The sequence below is a fragment of the Clytia hemisphaerica genome, unplaced genomic scaffold (assembly GCF_902728285.1).
Source record: "Clytia hemisphaerica strain Z4C2 unplaced genomic scaffold, Clytia hemisphaerica genome assembly, whole genome shotgun sequence".
Lineage (NCBI taxonomy): Eukaryota > Metazoa > Cnidaria > Hydrozoa > Leptothecata > Clytiidae > Clytia > Clytia hemisphaerica.
The window spans coordinates 177,292-186,055 of record NW_027103907.1 but is presented as its reverse complement, the minus strand read 5'-3'; positions in this window follow the sequence as shown (position 1 = coordinate 186,055).

Genomic DNA, 8,764 nt, shown 5'->3' with positions numbered 1-8,764 from the left:
TCAGAAAAAATGGGCCATTCCAGAAAAAAAACATTACTTCCTAATGGATGACATCAATTTTTGAAATAAATTCTGGCACGGAATTCCAGGCAAAAGAAAGTATCGGAATTCCATGAATTTTACTCAATTTTGTATTAAAGTATTGGAATTCCATGATTTTTTTAGGTTACAATAACGGAATTCCACGGTTTTGATAGGTATTTTGTAAATTTGTTACAGAAATTCGGGACTTTCTTGAAAGCAATTTGCTATGGAAATTCCATGTCGTCCATTGGGGGGGTAACGAATAAAAACTGGAATGGCCCAATAACTTTGACAGGTGATATTTATCGTTGTTACTAAAAGTGGTAACACAGGGTAACACCTGGTAACAGGGGGTAACACTAGGGTAACAGGGGGTAACACATGGGTAACACATGGGTAACAGGGGTAACACTAGGGTAACAGGGTAACAGTTTGAAAATGGTGGCTCTGAGGGGTCGGAAATTTGAAAATTGACTTAACCAATGTTGTTGGTGAATACAATGATAGAATGAATGATGCTGGTCAATGCAATGATGGAATCGATGTTGCTGGTGACTGAAATGATGGAATTGATGTTACTGGTGAATGCAATGATGGTGTTACTGGTGAATGCAATGATGGAATCAATGGTGCTGGTGATTGCAATGGTGGAATCAATGGTGCTGGTGAATTCAATGTTGGAATCAATGGTGCAGGTGACTGAAATGATGGAATCGATGTTGCTGTTTAATGCAATGGTGGAATCAATGGTGCTGGTGAATGTAATGCTGGAATCAATAGTGCTGGTGAATTTAATGCTGGAATTATTGGTGCTGGTGAATTCAATGGTGGAATCAATGATGCAGGTGACTGAAATGATGGAATCGATGTTGCTGGTGAATACAATGATGGTGTTACTGGTGAATGCAATGATGGAATCAATGGTGCTGGTGATTGCAATGGTGGAATCAATGGTGCTGGTGAATTCAATGTTGGAATCAATGGTGCAGGTGACTGAAATGATGGAATCGATGTTGCTGGTGAATGCAATGATGGAGTTACTGGTGAATGTAATGATGGAATCAATGGTGCTGGTGAATGCAATGGTGGAATCAATGGTGCAAAGGGCTTAAATGATGGAATCAATGGTGCAGGTGACTGAAATGATGGAATCGATGTTGCTGGTGAATGCAATGATGGTGTTACTGGTGAATGCAATGATGGAATCAATGGTGCTGGTGAATTCAATGTTGGAATCAATGGTGCAGGTGACTGAAATGATGGAATCGATGTTGCTGGTGAATGCAATGATGGTGTTACTGGTGAATGTAATGATGGAATCAATGGTGCTGGTGAATGCAATGGCGGAATCAATGGTGCAGAGGGCTTAAATGATGGAATCAATGGTGCAGGTGACTGAAATGATGGAATCGATGTTGCTGGTGAATGCAATGATGGTGTTACTGGTGAATGCAATGATGGAATCAATGGTGCTGGTGAATGTAATGCTTGAATCAATGGTGCTGGTGAATTCAATGTTGGAATCAATGGTGCAGGTGACTGAAATGATGGAATCGATGTTACTGGTGAATGCAATGATGGTTACTGGTGAATGCAATGATGGAATCAATAGTGCTGGTATCTATTGACTAGCACCATTAATTCTATCATTGCATTCACCGGTAACGTTGATGCCATCATTGCATTCACCAGCACCATTTATTCCACCATTGCATTCACCAGCACCATTGATTCCAGCATTACATTCACCATCACCATTGATTCCATCATTGCATTCACCAGTAACAACGATTCCATCATTTCAGTCACCTGCACCATTGATTCCATCATTGCATACACCAGTAACATCATCATTGCATTCACCAGCAACATCGATTCAATCATTTCAGTCACCTGCACCATTGATTCCAACATTGAATTCACCAGCACCATTGATTCCAGCATTACATTCACCAGCACCATTGATTCCACCATTGCATTCACCAGTAACACCATCATTGCATTCACCAGCAACATCGATTCCATCATTTCAGTCAACTGCACCATTGATTCCACCATTGCAATCACCAGCACCATTGATTCCATCATTGCATTCACCAGTAACACCATCATTGTATTCACCAGATACATCAATTCCATCATTTCAGTCACCTGCACCATTGATTCCAGCATTGAATTCACCAGCACCATTGATTCCAGCATTAAATTCACCAGCACCATTGATTCCACCATTGCATTCACCAGTAACACCATCATTGCATTCACCAGCAACATCGATTCCATCATTTCAGTCACCTGCACCATTGATTCCATCATTTAAGCCCTCTGCATAATTGATTCCACCATTGCATTCACCAGCACCATTGATTCCATCATTACATTCACCAGTAACACAATCATTGTATTCACCAGCAACATCGATTCCATCATTTCAGTCACCTGCACCATTGATTCCAACATTGAATTCACCTGCACCATTGATTCCATCATTTAAGCCCTCTGCACCATTGATTCCACCATTGCATTCACCAGCACCATTGATTCCATCATTACATTCACCAGTAACACCATCATTGCATTCACCAGCAACATCGATTCCATCATTTCAGTCACCTGCACCATTGATTCCAACATTGAATTCACCAGCACCATTGATTCCACCATTGCAATCACCAGCACCATTTATTCCATCATTGCATTCACCAGTAACACCATCATTGCATTCACCAGTAACATCGATTCCATCATTTCAGTCACCAGCAACATCGATTCCATCATTGCATTGACCAGCATCATTCATTCTATCATTGTATTCACCAACAACATTGGTTAAGTCAATTTTCAAATTTCCGACCCCTCAGAGCCACCATATTTAAACTGTTACCCTGTTACCCTAGTGTTACCCCTGTTACCCATGTGTTACCCCCTGTTACCCTAGTGTTACCCCCTGTTACCATGTGTTACCCTGTGTTACCACTTTTAGTAACAACGGATATTTATAAATTGTGACTACCTGAAGGGCCATGATTTTGACCAGTCAATGGATTGACTCAGAAGCTGCAAGGCTTTGGTACTTTTACATTCAAAATATTATTTAGTCCGTGGAATTTACATTTTGTATTTAACGGATTAGGGTAATTTCATATACAGATTTCCATTTTATATATTTTCAGGCTAGTTATCATATTCTTTGTGAAAGGCTGTTAACAACACCGTCCCATAGAAGTACTTATTGGCCATCCAAGTACAGGTTGCCGATGCAACGACGATTGACTCAAGATTATCACACATTTTTGCATGTTAACTGTCATGTTTGTTCTCTCTATAGTTCCAGCAGAAAAGGTCTGCTAAAAGATGAGTGGGAACTGATGAAAACTTTACGTGTATTATATATTTGACTCAACAGGAACAGAATGGAATAATAATTCTATGGTGTTGATGTTATATATATTTATGGAAAAAGTGGATTTGAGCGGTTGGACCTGTATGCCCTTTGAAAAATGGATGTCGATAAATTGGGGATTTCGAAATACACATTATTATGTAAATGTTCTCTGGCGAAGTGGATTTTGATGCAACTTCTTTTTGGAATCTTTATTTCGATGTTTGTTTTTTTATCCACGTTGTCCTTGGAAACTGAATTTTGAGGCATAAATACATATTGCATGGTATAGATGAAATGGATACATGCTGTGATGATAAGTCTACTTGATTTTTCTATATTTTGATTTGGGGGCTTTTGCCCTGGAGCTACCCCTTAATTTGGGAAGCACGTCAAAACAATTCATCAAATCAGGGAACATGTAGGCCAAAATTACCAAATGTAAACAAACCAGGAAGAGCCAGAAATGCTTCTATAATTTAAATTTAAATTGTGCACTGGACTACTTTGACAATCACATATTTTCAGTCTGATATTATTTTTAAACTATATTTTTCAAATTTAGATTTAAATTTTTTTAGCATTGAGTCACACCTTTTGCATTTAGTGATCATGGAGCAATAATACAATTTTTAATCAGCTTTGAAGTCTTAAAATCTGTATGAAATGTACTACTCAAGAACACAGTTGGAAAGGCTTTGGTCATTTTTATTGTATATCCAATTTTTTACTTCAAGTAAAGTCAATGGTGATTGATTTTTCTTCATGCTCTGCAATACACATTGATTTGAGGTGTATAAGGAAGTTGAATTATACTGAAAAGTCTTTTTGTTCTTAATCTTTTGCAGCAGTTGCAAAGAAGAGTCACCTGTGATAAATTATATTCAGAGAAATAGTGAAGTCATATATATATGCACTGAAAAAAATACAAACTAACAATGACAATCTGTAATTCAAATATACATATACACTGTGGAAGAATATTTAATTTTTATACACTATTATTTGTTGGGTTGGATGGAAATGCATAGTTTTTTTAACCTCATTTTTACGATGTTTTTGTATATATAATATTTTTTCTAACATATCTGGGGAAATCCCCTGGTGATGTCTTCGGTATAATTTTTGTATTTTTTCAATGGTATTGTAAGCTTATTTTATGTTTTGTTCTCTAGAACTCATAAAGCTCTTACAAGATAGAAAACCTTCATGGTATTTTTGACCTCCTGGCATTGATATCATGAATGATCATCGTTTCTTTTTTCCTTTTCTTTCCTTGAAAAGAATTTGTTGTTGTTTTTTGTCCTCCAAGGTTTTATTTTCAACCTCGCTATCCCTACTGAAGAGGCCTTTATGGTATTGTTTCTTAGAAACTTTAGCCCAAGAATAATGATGAACTAGTTTTACCAGCTTCGTTTTAGGCTCGCAACCCACTGCATCCCTTGTCCAAAGTAGAAAAGTGCTTATAAAAAATAACAAAATTCTCGATTTCAGAAAGAAAAAAAAAATTCACTTTCGATATCAATCACGGCTACCATTTTTTGTTTGTACTTCTAGTCTTGTGCGCATAACGAATCAAGCGCTCTGATTGGTTCAGAACGAAAACAATCGATCGGCTGCAGACATTTCAATAGAAACAAAAGATTCTACAGCCTAGCTTCAAATAGATGAATAGCGCATTTCTTATCCTCTTTTCCCAAATCTCTGGTTGCAGCTTACGCTTGCGTTGGACTAGTTATGTTTTCTGAATACAAAATTTTTGTTTTCCAAATCACTGTCCCACAGTAATTTATTTTTTACAAGAACTTTTTATATTCCCAGCTGGAACATAACGTTGTTTCAACGTTCGTCTAGCGCTATATGGATGTTGTGAACGTTAGATATACGTTGAAACAACGTTGTGTGCCAGCTGGGTTTGCACTTCCCCTGCGTTCCTGTGTCTCAGAGGAAAGGCTGATGATTGCGTGTCTAGTTGAACCACAGGGCTAAAAAAACAATACAAAAAGCAAAATAAATCTTACCTAGTACAGCCGAATTCAACGACTCAGTAGTCCCCATTAACCCACGCGCGCTCAACACAATCCATAATGGTAGCGGAAGTGTGTAAACCAAATTGCACAAACAACACATGAACAAATTCATCATCAAAACAAGGCGGATTTTTTGCGTTTTATCTGCATAACGTCCAAGTAACAAACTACCATTGGCTTGTACCAAACAAAAGAACATTTCAGTAACACTGTAATAGAACGCAGCATCTGAACGTGATAATCCATGTCGATCCATGGGGGGGGTTTCATGGTTGGCGGAGGAGCGGAATCGACCCTTTTTTCGGACGGAGTGGCGGAATTTGGCGAAAATTAAGACGGAATTACGGAAATTGGGTTCTCTGACGGAGACGGAAAATTACACAATTTTAGTGCGGAAAACGGAATTTAGCAAAAAAAATTGCGGAAAAACGGAATTTAGAAAAAAAATTTGCGGAATTTCGGAATTTTCGACAAAAATATTGAATTTCAAAGGAATTTTCGGTGACGGAAATTTGGTTCAATTTAAGACGGTTTGACGGAAATTGGGGAAAAAATTGACGGATTTGCGGAATCGGGTACCCCCTGAAACCCCCCCAATCCATGAGTAAGAAGATCATGGTTATGGTAGTGATATCTTCAGCTCCATAAAGAATCATTGTTATACTCGATATCCAACCAAACGCAGATCTTTTTTGTTTCCATATCTTAAAATCTATACTATCTTTCATACTGCTGGATGCTTTCATGATCTAGGAGAACTAGAAAAAAAAGATTGAAAAATAATTTTTGAAATGTGGTTTGGAAAGTCATTATTCATTTCCGAAGAGAACCTAAACAAGAAAATTGCTTTTTCCATAGTAGCGATGTATGCATAGTTTAAATTTCAATTTTTTATTAAACAGAAAAAAAACAGTTCCCTTTAGTAAGAACGCTCACACCCAATCAAGTTTGCTGGTTGAGAAAAGTTATTGCCAATCTTTGTCAGGGAGATCGATTTTTAACCACAATACCACAGTCAACATCTTTTCAATATGATATCATTCATTGAAAGATAAAGTTCTCAAACTAATTTGTATGCATCTATGTAAATAAAGGATTATAATATAATCAGTTATAATTTTATGCCCTTAGTAGATATGGTGATTATAATTAACTCGCCAAAAGGAAGAAATGATGCATGAAAAATTCATTCACAGCAAGTACTATTAAACTACCAAGGCACTTTTCCAGAAATAATGTTTGTGTGTGAAAAAGCAAAGAAATATTAGGAAAAAGTCCAATGAAAATCTGCAAAAACGGCGATTTCCGGCATTTTTCCAGCCGGAAAAAGAATTCTCAAAAATTGGACTCGGCCATGTTTAGGGCATTGCTAATAATACACATCTTTGTTCAAAAAATCAGAAAAAACTGATTATGAAACCTTGAGAGAATGCCAAAAAGCCAGTTTTTCAGGCATATGTCCGGCATTTTTAGCCGGAAAATTTTTTAATCAAAAGTCAGGCTCTGTCACATTATAAGTATTGCCATTTTACATCAGTGTAAAGTTTTATAAGAAAATATAAAGTACAGCACGAGAAATTCGAGAGAAACTGCTTTTCCGGCAAATCCCGGCTGTTCCGGTGATTTTTAGAAAATTCTGCCTTTAAAAATCAGTTTTAATGACAATTGAATCATTCTTGATAGTGGACATTGTTATCAATAATGTTTTTGTGAGAAAAAACAAAGAAATATTGGGAAAAAGTCCATGGAAAATCTACAAGAACGACGATTTCTGGCATATTTCAGACTTTTTCGGCCGGAAAAGTATTTTTCTCAGAAATCAGAGTTGGCCATGTTTTGAGCATTGTTAATACACATCTTTGTGCAAAATATCAGAAAATAGTCATGATGAAATCAAGAGAAAATGCCAAAAAACTGTTTTTTTTCCGGCATATTTCCGGCATTAATGGCCGGAAAGATTTTTAAGTCAAAAATCGGGCTCCGTGACATTTTGGGTATTGCCATTTTTTGCATCTTTGTGCTAAAAATCAGGAAAAAGTAATGGGCCAATCTCGAGAAAAGTTATTAACGAACGAACGAACGAACGAACGAACGAACGAACATCAGTTGATTTATAGGACCTTTGCCGGGGTAGGTCCAAAAATGTAGAAGAAGAAATTCAATAATGCCATCCTCATTTTTATATCAGAGACTCTTCAATCTGAGAACGTCATAAATGCGAGAAAAAATTCAAAAAATATTTATTCAAAAATTACATCTTAAAACGTTGCCCTGGTTGACTTAAAAAGGGCCCTTTTTTGTTGTTTTTTTTGATGGTTTTTGAAGTCAAATGAGTGATAAACTTTGGACTACATCTTTCCTTTCGATGGGATAAATTTCTTTGATAATCTTTTTCACATTAATGATGTTCTAAGATCAGAGAACCACTCGTGTGAAAATGATAATATTTATTTAATATTAATTATTATTGAAGAAGTTGATTTTCTTCTTCTTCATTTTCAATCTTCATTTTCCGTTCTTTTTTGAATTTTTATGATATCTTTATGATAATATTCAACTCCTGTTTATCTTTTCAAAAAGCACTCGTGATTTTTTTGTTTCGAATTTTCCTCGTCCTTTCGGACTCGGAAAATTAATATCAAAAAAATCACTCGTGCAATTATATTTGAATTGCACTCGTTATCATGTGATTACATATACTAATCACATGATAACGAGTGCAATTTTCGAATTGTACGAGTTATTATGTGATTACGAGCTAATCGCACAATGTCTTTCACTGCTTTTTCCCAGCTAGGAAAGTAAATTACAGAAATTACACTGAGAGTTTTATATTTTCCTCTTCTCTCTGTGTCTTTCTTTTATTGTTGTTTATTGATTTTCTTTCTCACAAAAGAAATTCGAATGCAATCAAAACCTTCGATGTAAAAAAAATGTAAGAAAAAACATTAAAATCAATTTTGTAAACATTGGCGCAGCATTAAAGAGTGTGATTAACGATTAATTGCTCTCTACAGAATGCAATTAACGATTAATTGCTCTCTTTGAGGGCGCGCCAAATAAGAAAAAATAACCCATCGTGCGATTACTAGTTCAATTTTTAAGAATAAGGAGCAATATTTTTACTAATGTATAACAAAAGAAATTCTTAAAAACGCAATGATATTAAATTGGTTCTTGTAAAACTGTCAGAAGTCGAGTAAAATCAAGATGAAGTTATAATTTTCTCAAGCTCTAGCTTTCCATATTATGGTGCGGTCATGATGCGGTTATATGAGTAGAATCGCTAGGAAATTCTGAGCAAGAAGATATAGGTACCTTTTCGTAT